Raw genomic sequence first — 15,147 nt, 5'->3', positions numbered from 1 at the left:
TTTTGAGAATTTTAATGTGAGAATGTAACTATCTTAGAGTATTCTAGACATGGCAGTCTATAAATTTTGACTATTTGTTATTATCATCATTGCCGTAATGTCATGAAATAGGTGACAAATTATGATTCTTATGGTATCTTTTTAAAAAGATTTATTTATTTATTTTTGAGAGAGAGATAGAGAGTAAGAATGAGCAGGGGGAGGGACAGAGGGAGAGAAGGAAAGAATCTCAAGTAGACTCCCTGCAGAACGTGGAGCTGGATGGGGCGGGGGAGGGTATTCCATCTCATGCTGCAAAGATCATGACCTGAGCTGAAATCAAGAGGCAGATGCTTAACTGACTGAGCCACCCAGGTATCCTTGATTCTTCTAGTATCTTTAGTATAGTTCATATTAATGTTTTTCTTGTTCATACTAATGTTTTAATGAGACAGCATATACGGTTGCTATAGAAACCATGATGTGAATTTGTTGTCTTCAATGAACAGAATTTCAAGGATAATATGACATTATTATTATTTGTTACAATTAAAAATAAAGTAATGGAGGCACATGGAACAAGAGATTCCCTAACAAGACTAAAATGGTGTCTACTATCTTTACCAGCTAGAATTTCTATAAGCTAAGGTAAGTACACTCATATTTCTCTGTGCTTCATAATTGGCAACCCTATTATCTATCCTGTGTTAGTCTTCTTTTGGGAAAAATGCTCAAGTTCAGTTCCCATTGCCATAACAACAGACTACTCTCCCTAAAACAAGATATGCTCTGACTCAAAGTAAAATTGTTTCCATGGAAACTGCTACATATTTAAGTACAGCAGCCTGGTTTTTAATCAGTAAAATTGTCTTTTGTCAAAAAGCAATCACGTATTGCTGCTAATATAACTACATGTATTGTGGGGAGTATGGTAAATAAATAAAGTAAAATCGGTTCTCACAAAAATAAAAACAAGATTGATTAGCCCTTTTTAATAGTCACAGTTTTCCTGTTCATGAAATAAAAATCTCCATCATATATACATGTGCCAGTACATAACACATCTCTGTACTGAATATATTGAGTATAAAATATTCCTATTTCTTATATTTGGACCACATTTAAATAAAGTCCTCATCATTGAAAATGAAACCGTCCCATGGTCCAAATCTGTTTCCTGGGTATTCCCTTCATTCCCATTTACTTGCTTTACTGATGGCTCTTTCTAATGTGGAAGGTAAAAGGGTGTAACTATGGTTAACATTTGAAATTGGAAGTGGTTGGCTTGTTGACATGGTCTCTCAAGTAGAAAAAGGTGGAGGACAGTTTCTCTTAAGTAATGTTCTGGTGAATTCTAATTTCCTATTTACCACCGTGATCGGTATTTAGGTGGAATTATGTTTGATTCCTGATCTGTGGTTTTTCTAGCCATGTGACTTTGGGCTTAATTTTTTCATTCGCAAAGTGGAGTTAATATGCCTACCCTGTGGATTATTGAGAGAATTAGATGAGACAAGGCATGCAGGAGGCTTAATACGTGTGTTATCTCACCTACCAATGCCTAGCGCATAGAGTGCGCTTAGTGGCTAAGAGCAGCTCTCATTATTCCCATTATCATGAATCTGACTTGAATCCTAACAGAAAAGGAAGTTATAAGTTACTGGTATTGCATATATACAGCTCCTCAACAATAATTTTTTTCATTCTTTCATCTTATTTTTATAGCATAAAGATGTCTATAAAATCTAAATACATAATATAGATTATGTGGTAATATAATAAAATAGTTTTTCAGCGAGATTGAAGTTAAAATACTTGATATAAGTTTATTTTAATCACTTTTTTTTTAAAGATGAATGAATCCATCTTTTACTTTTCTCTCACAATTCCAATTGCATCCAGCAGATCAGATAACTTTAGGCTGAAATATATCTCAGATTTTCTAGGACAGTCTTGAATTTAAATATCCTGTTTCATTGTTCCCATAGGTATAGCTGTACCTGTCAGGCACTGTGTCCTGATTTTGGGGTAAAAAATATTGTCACTGTAAACGCAAGACGTGTACCGTCCCTGACTTTGGCACTGGCAGGTAATTGTAGTCAGGATTCCAGGTCTCGGAGTGCAGATGGCACCTCAGCAGGGTCATTGTGCTGCCGCAAAACACACTGGCAAAGTCCCATGACACCAGCCTACCCGACGACAAGCTTCAGAGGACAGCAGGTGACTCGTATTTATCTTTTTATTTGTTTCCATGGAAAAGACACAAAGGGCAGGTTGTCAACACCTAAATAATTGACAGCCAAATCTCTGCTGTATGGTTCAGTTTTAACAATGTTATTAGGTCTGGTACTGGCGAATTATTTCACTGATAGTGGACTAAAATAACACTAAGGATGACCCTCTCCCTGCTATATGCTCCCTGTTCGGAGAGAAGAACAAAGAATCAGAACAATCGCTTCTGAGAGATCATCTAGATGAAATTCAAATCCTTCTTTTGATTGGCCAGAGAAAGAGAGAGGTCATACAAGGTTGAGACCACATTCCTCATTCTCCTGGGACACTGAGCCCCTAACTTTAAAGCAGTCTTCAGTTCCTCTCTTCCAATTCTTCTGATTATGGGCAACTATTTGAGATTTCATGAAAAAATGATCTATGCATCGATATTTTCAAAAGGTTTGAGGCAAAGAGCAGACAAGATCAAGGGTGCTGGAAATTCTCTCACAGTTAGGGAAGGATTTAGACTAGAATAGAATGGAGAATGACTGTGTAATAGAAGGAAAATTATGGTTCTTGGGTAGGCATAAATAAAAAGCAGGCTAGATTAAAGAAGGATGTATGGAATAAGTCTCTCAGTCGGTAAAGCTGGTGTATTAGTTGCCTAGGGCTGCATAACAAATTACCCCAAACTCTAAGGCTTATAGCAATAGAAATTTATTGTTTCACTGTCCTGGGAGCTAGAAGTCTGAAATTGAGGTGTCGGCAGGGCCATGTTCTCTCTGAAGTTTCTATGGGAGGATCTTTCCTTGTCTCTTTCTAGCTTCTGGTGATGGATGTCAATCCTGGGTGTTCCTTGACTTGTAGGAGCATCACGCTAATCTCCATCTCTGTCTTCACATGGTTTTCACCTTCCGGGTCTATTTCTGTGCTTCTTTTCTTATAAAGACACCAGTCATATTGGATTAGAAACATGCTAATCCTGTCCGATCTTATTACACTTCCAATGACCATATTTCCAAATGATCACATTCTGGGTTTCCGGCAGGGTCAAGAGTTTGGAGGGAGACTGTTCAATCTAGGACCTCTGATGTTCTTTTTACTCCCCACATCTTATACCTTATGGTAAAAGATTGGGAAGAGCTGGAGATATTTTCAGAGTACAAGCCAAAGGCCAGTACTCAGGATTGCATCAAAGAGTGCCCTGGAGGGAGAAGGATGCCATGAAAATATATAACCACAATTTGATTGTGTAATTGTGGACTGGCCGGCAGACTTGGAAGATAAACAGTAATAAATAGTTAACTCTCCAACAAGCTTGATTTTATTTCACAAAACACATGATCAATGGAAGCAACACATACTTAGACTTAATTTAGTGTTCTGGTCAACGAGTTGCTTTTCTAAGAATTTTTGTGAATACATAAGGTTAAATTTGCCTCATTTCATTACCACAAATGTCAAGTGAGATAACATTAATGCATGGCACCTAACCAAATAATTCCCATTAGTTCTTTTCTCTTTCTCTTTGTATGACTATATTCATGCCTTGGTGTGGTCCAATACCAGGGGTCTCTGCCTCTTGTGGTAAAGGTTTTACATTTATTTAATCCAGGTCAGAAATAAGACAGTTTTATTTATTTGAAACAGAAGTCAAATAATTCCTAGAATTCTCTGAGATAGAATTCAGTTCTGTTGAATTCTAGCCACATAGTGAAATTGAAAGAGAATCTGTTGAATTTATTTTTCATTCTCTTTTTCTTCATACAAATGTCTCTTCATTTAGAAAAGAAACACTTATAAACTACTCTATTAGATTGATTTGACTAAAAATGTTCGATAGAGCCTGTTCTATCATCTATCATCTATCTATCTATCTATCTATCTATCATCTATCATCTATCTCTATCATCTATTTATCTCTATCATCTATCATCTATCTATTATCCATCTACATCTATCTATCTATCTATCTATCTATCTATCTATCTATCATCTACTATCATCATCATCATCATCATCTATCTATATCATGTATCTATCTATTATCTACCTATCATCTATCTATCATCTATCTATCTATCTATCATCTATCTATCTATCTATCTATCTATCTATCTATCTATCTATCATCTACCATCTGTATTACATAAGCCAAATAGTTCACTGCCTTGTGAGGGTATAAATAGCTGGTATCCAGTTTAAGCTTATAGTCTCCCATGTATCTGCTTGCCTCTGAGCAGGTGTTTATAACTGAGGGTCTGCCTTAAACCTTAGAATTTAGCTGCATTGATGTGCAGCTTCTTCATCTATTCTTTGTATCCTATTCCTCCCACTGAATTCTAGAAACCAAGGATTCGTGCTGCACGGAACTGCTCTGCTATTATCAAACTGCTGAGTGGGAGGCTAGAGCAGTGCATATAAGTAAATCTGGTAAACAGTGTTTAAAATTAGTATGTGACAAGTACAATTTTTTTTCTTTTTCATGGCTTCCCTTGGGCATTAATTAAATACAGCATTTTCAAGCATTTTCTCATACAGAATCATTTCCTCCTATGTATTAAAATATTCAGACTGTGAATGCAACAGACAGCAATATTAAATTCTAATGACTATTTCTGAAATAGCAAGGAGTTGGATCATACCCAGTCTGTAACAGACACCGGTAAAATTGAAATATTTTTCCATTAACATGCAGATGAGTCAAGTTTGAGGATTACTTCATTTGTGGAAGAGTTTCTTTTTTTCATAATGGGGAGTTAAAATTAGGGCAGGTTGCTACTACCCTTGGAAAAAAAATTTTGTTTCTCTCTCTCTCCTTCCTGCCCCCTCCCTCTTTCTCATTTCTTCCTCTCTCTCTTTCTTTCCTTCCCTCTTCCTCCTTCCTCCTTCCTTCCTTTTTTCTTCCTGTTTTCTTCTCTCCATCCACCTCCTCTCTCCCTCTCTCTTTCTTGAATACAGATACTTGAATTCTGCAGTTATATTGATCAATGTGCCTTATCTTTCTATCACATATGAGAATGAATAGCAATTACTAAAAATAATATAAAATTGAATATTAGAATTGAAAAGAAAAACCTGCCTCATTTTTCTTGCTATGAAAATCATTTATGTTTTATAAAAACACATTACTATTAATAGTAACGTAATTATTTCTATATATTGACTTTAAATCTTCCCACAGACATACAATTTAATTAATGTTTATTTCACACACAACATATGTTTATGAAAGTAAATTTCTGACAATCAGTCCTTGACTTAAAATCATGTTGTTGTTGTTATTTTTCAAAAACAGTATTTTGAAATTTCATACTTAAAAGCACGTACACACACACAAGATTCATTTTGATGAGTGCTGAAAATCTTTCAGATACACTCTTGCATCTAGAAATAAATACTAAGTGGCTGGTTTTATCTGTACATTGAGTTATTCTATCTGAAAAAATGTCCTATCTGCCATGTGCCAAACACTGACACACTGCTTTGTGTTATAGAGGCTGCAAAAAAGGCAGTTTCCTGTTTTCATGGATTTTAAACCTGCTACTATATGTAATATACTAGCATATATTATCTATAATTCAAGTATGAAAGTGTCCATGGGCAGAGGATGTAAACACATAAACAGCTGCAAAAAGAGGAGGTTTCTAGAATCTATTTGGCATGAATATGAGGAAAGAGAGAATTTCTGGAAAAAAAAAAAACAACTATGAGGCAAATGATAGATTTGTACCAATGAAAAAGAACCATAAATCAGCATGACCTAAAAATACAGAAAAAAATTAGAAGATTGAGTTTCAATTAGTGGCTGGCTGAGTGTGTTTTGATGAGCACTTCCTATGGTCTCTGCATTGTTCTTGGGGAAGGGAAACAGGTGCTAGATTATTGAGGTATGTTCTCTTACACTGATTATGAACATATTTTTTGAAAAGCAATGAAGTAGGGTAAAACTGAAATAGCGTTTATTCTGTCATAGTAGTTTACTCTGCCAATCAAATAAAAAAGTCTTATTCACAGGATAATACATTCCGCTGAAGAATCCATTTAACTCAAAAAGTAACAGACTTTTTCTGGTATCATTCTTACGTCTATAGAAAATTGGTTCTGATAACAAGAGATAGCTCGTATAGAAAATGTTCCAAAAACAAGGAAAATACTCTGATTATCTCTAATGAGACCAAGTGGATTGAGATTAAATGACACCTTTTCTGAAAAATTAACACAAACACACAACTCTTAGAGTCACCAACAAACAAGAATAGGCTATTCTCTACGCCAAGACAATCAGATGAAAAAATATTTATAATCTTTTTATCTCTTTTTTGTTACCATCCTCACCTGCCCACTTCTCAAAGCATATTTGTCCACCATGGATGAGATAATCACATGTGCACATTTTTAAAAAGATTTTATCTATTTATTCACGAGAAACACAGAGGCAGAGAGCCAGAGACATAGGCAGAGGGAGAAGCAGGCTCCATGCAGGAGCCCGATGTGGGACTAGATGTGGGGACTCCAGGATCATGCCCTGAGCCAAAGGCAGATGCTCAACCACTGAGTGACCCCGGAGCCCCATATGTTGCCTATAATATAAGCAATTTCCACAGTTAGAATAAATCCATGGTTAAGGCATAACTGGGCCCGTGTTACCTTTAGTTACTATCCATAAGTAATGATATATGGTGATGATCATGGCAATTTAAGTTTCAGGAAAGAATTACTACTTATAGATATTTTCTAATTGGATTCTCTCAGCCATGAGACATAGATGAGGCAGAAATTTTGTATATTATGTCTGTAAAGATAAAAAAAAAGAGTTATCTTCAATTTGCTGCCCATGCTCAATCATCAAATCAGTTAACAGAGCCGAGTTTAAAGGAAGAGCTTATTTCTCCAAGCACTGGACTTTCTCTTTGACATCACACTGTTATATATGCTTATCCTCTAATCATAACATATTGTAATTATATTATCTGTCAATAAATCTTTTTAAATGCTATCAGTCAAAATAAAGAATTAAGCCAAGGTAGAGAAATAAATGGTAACCTAGAGCTAAAATTATCTCATTGGAAAAATTATCATCATTCTTTTGGTTACAAAATAATGATATTTCTGTCTTTGATGAAAATAATATGATTGTTTTATTTTGCATAGTCTCAGAGTTTATTTCAAACCATAATGGCCAGCCTTAACGCCTGCTTATACACACATAGTTAAAGCAAGTTTCTGCACAACACATAGTTAAAGCAAGTTTCCCATTTTCCAGCTATGTTCTAATAACTGAACTTGGGGAATTAACTAGTATCAAGAGACTAGTCCAAGGTCATTCTGTAGGTAAATTGAGATTTTAAAAAATCCCAGAGCTCCTATTACATTGCCTAAGTCCTTGAATCATGACATTTCCCTACTGCTACATTACTTAACTGGGCAAAGAGCTGTGCTTTTTGAATGAAAGATCATGCTGTTTTGTGATGCTCAGCATTTGTAATTAATGCACAAATCACTGCCAGTGTATCTTTCAATAAAGATTATTTTAATTAGACCAGTGAAATAATTAAACCTTGATTTTACTAAGTCTAGTCTATACATTGGCTGTTTGAAAATTAATGTAAAAAAGAATCACCAGTACTTGAGTTTCCAATTTTCCACATGCATAGTTATAACATTTTGAACTAAGCTACTTGGCAAAATATTTCATTGGAAACATTTCTTCTTCTTAATGAAGATAGGAAGGCAGATTATGTTTTTAATGAGAAGCAGTTAGGTTGATGTGTTTGGATGGCATTTACTAAACTAGCCTATTTAGACAATCTTACCTTATATGATCTACTTACGCATTAGAAGAAATTATAAGCTATGTTTTAGGACCCAAGTAATAAAAAGATTCAAGATGCCTGTTACTTGAAGCATACTGTGAATATGTTGGAATCATTAAATATAAATATTTTTGCTTTTGGATTTATTTTAATTAAGAGGACATCTTTCTTTATTTCCTTTTATGTTTCAAAAGAAAAAAATATATTAGGAGAAGGGTAACGTTTCAGGAATACAATTATTATTTCATATGTTCTGTGCCAAATAAAATGGATGAATTTTTTCATCTGCCATATGAAAGCTATAATATTTGATCAATCTTTCCTTTTCTAAATATTAGAAAAATTTCTCAGATAAATCCAAGAGATAATTAATTCACACGATCTCATTCTTAGTGAATAATCAACAAATAAAAAGAGCATTTTAAGTGAAATCGTGGTTACATATGCATGTTAACTACGATGGTTATTACTTCTTTTTTTAAAATTTTTATTTATTTATTCATGAGAGACAGAGAGAGAGGCAGAGACATAGGCAGAGGGAGAAGCAGGCTCCCTGTGAGGAGCCTGATGCGGAACTTTGTCCCAGGACTCCCCGGGAATCATGACCTGAGCCAATGGCAGACACTCAACCACTGAGCCACCCAGGTGTCCCTGGTTATTATTTCCTTAATTGACATTTGAAATATGAGAGAACAGTAACATAATTTGTTATATATCAGATCTTCATGACTTACATTCCTAGCTCCCTACAATTGAGAGCAATCATTATTTTTTATTTCAAGTTTTTACTTAAGTTTTAGTTAGGTAATATATAGTGTAATATTAGTTTCAGGAATAGAATTTAGTGATTCATCACTTACATATAACACCCAGTGCTCATCACAAGTGCGCATCACACATTTAACTCATCCCACTCCCCCAAACACTTCCCCTCCAGCAACCCTCAGTTTATTCTCTATTCTTAAGGGTTGCTTAGGGGTGCTTGGGTGGTTCAGTCAGTTAAGTGTTCAACTCTTGATCTCAGCTTGGGTCTTGATCTCAGGGTTGTGAGTTCAAGCCCCATGTTGGATATGGAGCCTTTAAAAAAATTGAGAAGAATTTCTTATAGCTTGCTTCCCTCTCTTTTTTTCCCCTTCCCTTGTGTTAATCCATTTGTTTCTTAAGTTCTACATATGAATGAAATCATATGGTATTTATCATTCTCTAACTTGTTTTGCTTAGCATAATACACTCAAGCTCCATCCACGTCATAAGAGCAATAATTTAATTACAAATATTTCCTTTAAATCATATTTTTCTAGTAGTCCTCAAGCAATTCTTATCCAGTCAGAATTTCTCTTTAAGTTTTTGAAAGTGTAACTGAAAACTTTAACAACAAGCCAAATAAATATATAGTGATATGGCAAGCAGGGAAGAAATAAATCCAAGTCACTTTCACCCATCCAATCACCCGCTAGAAGATGAATTATAGGTATGAAAGCAAAAGAAATATGTGTTGCACCACTGGGTGATAAAAAAGAAATATGAAAGTAACAGAATAACTGGTCTTAGGACTATTTTATAACGGCCACTTTTTCCTTACCAATTTCCCCCCTTTGTTCTCTCTGTCAATTCTGCTGGGCAACTGCATCGCAGTCGCAAATAAATATGTAACCAAAGGCCATCTAGAATTGTAGGTTAAAATAAGGAGTAATCCATTATATAAGGTCCTGAATGTCAGCATTCTCTCTATTATCTCAGTGGTAAATTGTTTTCATTTAGAATAATTATAAGTTAGCAGTGCATTGTGCTCACTGTTTTCCTGCTGAACACTAACTGCTGAATGCTGAGCTGAACCTTGTCTCCATGGAACAGGAGAGGTATCAGAATGTAAATGAAGCAAAAAGAGGGCACCTTGGGGATGTAAAAGCCATGGGGATTAACGCTGAACACAAATCATAGCTCCTCAGTGAAGAAGCTCTATGGTTTTAATTTGGCACACTTATCACTGGGGAGCCTCAAACACTGGAGAAGTGATAGTATTTAGGAGTGATAAGACTAAGGCAATGGCTGGAATCTATGTTTTGTGTTTATTCCGTGTGACTTTTTTTTCTCCAGAAAGACAATCCCCTAAAGAATCTTCAAGGATAGACCCTGTAAATTCTTTTTGATTTTTAGTCTGTTGTTTTAAAATAAAAGCAAATTAGATGTGAGTGGACAAAGTACATTGGAAAACAGTATTTTTTTTTTTCACTAAGGTAGGGTGACAGGTCTGGGACAAGTTGCTAAATGTGAGACCAAGAAATTGTATTATTTATAAGTGTATTGGAAAAGTGTATTGGCTTGGGTATTAGAAGTAAAGGTATTATGCTTACCCGTCCACAGTAAGCAGCTGTGAAACTTGATAAAAAATATGAAGTGGGACACCTGGGTGGCTTGGTGGTTGAGCATCTGCCTTCAGCTCAGGTTGTGATCTCGGGGCCCTGGGATTGAGTCCTGCAATAGGCTCCCTGTAAGGAGCCTGTTTCTCCCTCTGCCTATGTCTCTGCCTCTCTCTGTGTGTCTCTCATGAATAAATAAATAAAATCTTAAAAAATATATATGAGGCAACTGCTTTTAGGCATTAGCAAACATGCTGTGATCTTTTAGAGAAGATGTAACACAAGGTGAGCTACACAGTTATCTCAATTTTCACCCAGAGCACTTTTCAAACTTTATGCAGAGGACTGGATCGTAAGCAGAGAGTGACGGAATTTCTGGGAAGAGGAAGCAGAAATCAGGTATCAGGGTTGCTGAGGTGTCTGAATATGTGGAGCAAGGTACCAAAGATGAGTTAGCTCTGCAAAAAAATGAGCACAGAAATCTGAAAAGGTGTTTCCTTGAGTTTTTGGCCAAATACTAAGCTGTATGTACCCAGGGTAAGACTCCATGAGGCCCACCAGAAAACAAACAAACCATTCCAGAGGGCTCTGAGCTGAATAGAGATCTTAGAAGTCAAACAGTGCAGAAAAATACCAGTCAGAATGGAGAGATCTTGGGTAACATTTCAAATACTCAAAGAAGCTCCTAGAAGACAGGAGGGCTACCCTAGCCCCAAGGTAAGGGCTACTCTAGACGTGTCCTTACAAAATTTAAGAGTTATGTCTATTTTTTCTAATCTATGTATTTTATTTTTAACACACACAAAATTTATTAATAGCTTAATTAGATATATGTCTTATTAGTTAAAACATAATTCATTCTATGGTTAATTAACTTATTTATAAATTTAGTTCTTATATGATTTCTTTTTAAAAAATGCAAAGCAAATACTTTATTTTTAATAGTTAAAAGAGCAATTTACATATGGTCAAGGACAGTAATTTTAGTAAAAATGAAAATCAATCACTGTACCTTTTCTTGAGCTCTTCAGAGAATTATCTTTTGATTTGTCTGTGTGATTGATTAATACATGTGTTTTTTTCAGATTTGACATAAACATCAGTAAAAAATCATCCATAAATTCACTCACTGCTAAATTAAGCTTAATATTCTCTAACAGGGAGAAAAACCAGACTCTAAACAGAGTAGCACCAGGTAGAGCATAGGAAATGCAGTTGATGGTATTATAATAGCAGTGCACGGTGACAGATGGTAGCTATGCTTGTGGTGAGCACAGCATAACTTATAGACTTGTGGAATCATGTTGTACACTTGAAACTAATGAAATATAGTGTGTTAACTATACTACAATTAAAATAAACAGCGTAATATCCACGAGTCCACCATACAATAAAAAAATGCAATACAAAGAAGCAAGAAAATGTGATCTGTATTTGGACAAAAATGCAATGAATAGAGGGGCTCCTGGAGGGGCTCAGTTGGTTAAACAGCTGACTCTTGATTTGGGCTCAGGTCATGATCTCAGGATCCTGGGTTTGAGCCTGATGTTAGGCTACGTGCTCAACACAGGGTCCACTTGGGATTCTCTTTCCCTTTCTCTCTGTTCCTCCCTATGCTCATGTTCTCTCTCTATCTCTTTCTAAAATAAAGATGTAAAAACATTTTTTAAATGCAGTTAATAGAAACAAACCTATAGATGACAAAAATGTAAAAACAGCTACTGTAAAAATGTCATTATTTTAAAGGAAAAGATTAATATAATGGACAAAGAAATGGGGGGTGTCATTAGAAAAATAGAGACAGTAAGAAAAAAACAAATATAAATTCTAAAACCACAAAACCACAATAGAAGAATTTTTAAAAAATCACTAGGTAAGCTTAAAAGAAGTTTGGGTACTGCAGGAGAAAAGATCAAGTAACTTAAAGACTGACTAACCAGTAGAAATTACTGAAACTATAACACCAAGAGAGAAAAAAAGAAGGAACCACAGTAATGTGTGGCATAATATTAAGTGGTCTATCATTAAGTAATTGGAGACTGGGAAGAAAACGGAAGAGAAATTGAGAAATAAAAATTATTTGAGGATGTGAGTGTCAAAATGTTCCAGATTTGATGGCAAATATGCTCAATATCCTCCAGACAAGATTTAAGAAAAATAAAGAACACTCAGTTACATTATAGCCAAATCATTGGAAATCAGAAATAAAGAGAATTGTATCAAAAAGATTAAAATACCTAGGAATAAGTTTAACCAAGGAGGTGAAAGACCTGTACATTTAAAACTATATAACATTAATGAAAGAAATTGAAGAGAACACAAATAACATTAATTCTTCCAATTATTAACATAATTCATATTATTAAAATATCTATGCTACTGAATGTAACCTACAGATTCAATGCAATCCTCATCAAAATACTAATTACATTTTTCACAGAAATAGAAAAATCCTAAAATTCATATGGGATCACAAAAGACACAAAAAACTAAATTAATCCTGAATAAGAAGAACACAGCTGGGGGCATTATGCTTTCTGATTTCAAATTATATTACAAAGCCATAGTAATCAAAATGTATGGTATTGGCATAGAAACAGACACAGAGATCAATGGAACAAAACCCATGCATATATAGTCAATTAATTTACAACAAAGGAGCTAAGAATATACAATGAGGAATGGATGGTCTCTTTATTATTGGGAAAACTGGACACTTAAATGCTAAAGAATGAAACTAGACAACTACTTTACACTGGACACAGAAATCAACTCAAAATGGATTAAGACTTAAATGTAACACCTCAAACCATAAAATTCCTAGAAGGAAACAGGAAAAAAGCTACTTGGTATCAGTCTTAGTGATAATTTTTTGGCTGTGACAGCAAAGGCAACTAAAGTGGGACTATGCTAAAGTAAAAAGCTTTGCATAGTGAAAGAAATCAATAATATGAAAAGGCAACCTACCGAATAGGAGACTGTATTTGTAAAACATATATCTGATATGGGGTCAACAACCAAAATAAGGAACTTCTACAACTCAATAGCAAAATATATAATTCCATTAGCAGATGGGTAGACGATCTGAATAGATATTTTTTCCAAAGAAGACATACAAATGGCCACTAGGTACATGAAAAAGTGCTCAACACTACTCAACATCAAGTAAATGTAAGTCAAAACCACAAGGAGTTGTTTGTTACCTTATAACTGTTATGATGGATTTATTTTGGTGTCAATAGATAAAAAGTGTTGGCAGAGATGTGGAGAAAAGGGAAGCCTTACATTATTGGTATAAATTGGTAAATTAGTGTAGCCATTGTGAGAAACAGTATGGAGGTATATATATATATACATATATAGGCACTCATAGAATAGAAATGAAAGAATAGAAAATCTATATACCATGCACCTTAATCATAAGACACCTGAGGTAGCTATATTAATACTAGATAAAATAGATTTCAAAAGAAGAGCTTCACCAGGTATAAAGTGACATTTCATAGTGGTAAAATTTCATCATGAGGACATAAGTGCTTTGAAGAAAGGCTAAGAATTACTTTAGTTATACAAGAGAAATAACAGGATATTTTATTTCTTTTGTTATTCTCATACTCAGACGTTTCTCAGACCACCTGTACTTATAATTGTATATCAGTTTTAGTAATTTCCATGGTTTTCTTTAATGATTTTTATGATTATGGCAGACCTCTCAGTCTGCATACTAGTCATTTCCCCTGTCTTCCTTGCTCTCAGAATCCTAATTTTGTTTCGATGGTGATATGGCCCATTCCAGAGGTGAGTCATGATTAGTTTATCAATCAGAACAATCCATTTCCATTCCATAATGATGGAAATAGATATAGGCCTTTGTTTCTCATCTGGCAAAGAGAATATAAAAAGATTCTGCTTCTGTGAAAATTTGTCGTTACATATAAGAGAGTCCTGTATAGAGAAAAAAAATTTTGTCCTGTGCTTTTCATTCCTATTTGGGGGCACTTTTGTAAAGACATGTTTAGAATTGCAGCAGATATTCTGAGACATTGGTGAAGGCACTCCCAAATCTTTGAGTGGAGCAAAAAAGTTGTAGTTTTTAGTCAATGAACTAAACTTTAAATGACCTATCTCCAGACATTTTGTGATATGAGATTATTAAATGGCTTCCTTGTTTATGTAACTAGTTCTTGAGAATTCTGGATCCACTTATATTTTAGGCTATTAGTCAACATGAAGAACCAAGGGAAATAATATATCTAGATATCTTATATTCCATCCAAAGTTGAAAAGGTTGTTAAATAAAAATGAGGTTTTTTTTTCCTATTTTAATAATATATATTTTAGGCTATTAGTCAACATGAAGAACCAAGGGAAATAATATATCTAGATATCTTATATTCCATCCAAAGTTGAAAAGGTTGTTAAATAAAAATGAGGGTTTTTTTTCCTATTTTAATAATATGCTTCATGTATAATAATCTAATCCACTAAATATTTTTACTAATATTTTTTAAAGATTTTATTTATTTATTTGAGATACAGAGAGAGAGTGAGAGAGCATGAGCAGGGGAAGGGCAGAAGGAGAAGGAGAGGGGCAAGCAGACTCCTCACTGATCAACGGAGCTGTAGTCAGGGCTTGATCCCAGGACTCTGAGGTTATGACCTGAGATGAAGTCAGATGCTTAATGGACAGAGCAACCCATGAACCTGAACTAATGTATTTTTCAAACAATGCCATATATTAATTGAAGTAGTTACAAAAACTTTCCTATTATTTATGC

General features: G+C 34.6%; 1 long non-coding RNA gene across 1 annotated transcript; it reads left to right on the top strand.

Moving 5' to 3' along the window:
- Nucleotides 1-213: 213 nt before the first annotated feature.
- On the top strand, nt 214-14,669 carry LOC144282612 (uncharacterized). Its single transcript, XR_013351104.1, has 3 exons — nt 214-627; nt 1,968-2,199; nt 14,126-14,669. It is a non-coding gene; the product is annotated as an uncharacterized LOC144282612 (long non-coding RNA).
- Nucleotides 14,670-15,147: the final 478 nt, after the last annotated feature.

This window comes from Canis aureus, chromosome 13 (genome assembly GCF_053574225.1).
Source record: "Canis aureus isolate CA01 chromosome 13, VMU_Caureus_v.1.0, whole genome shotgun sequence".
In the NCBI taxonomy this organism is placed as follows: Eukaryota; Metazoa; Chordata; class Mammalia; order Carnivora; family Canidae; genus Canis; species Canis aureus.
The sequence above is the reverse complement of the archived record's forward strand: the minus strand, read 5'-3'. Positions and strand labels throughout refer to the sequence as shown.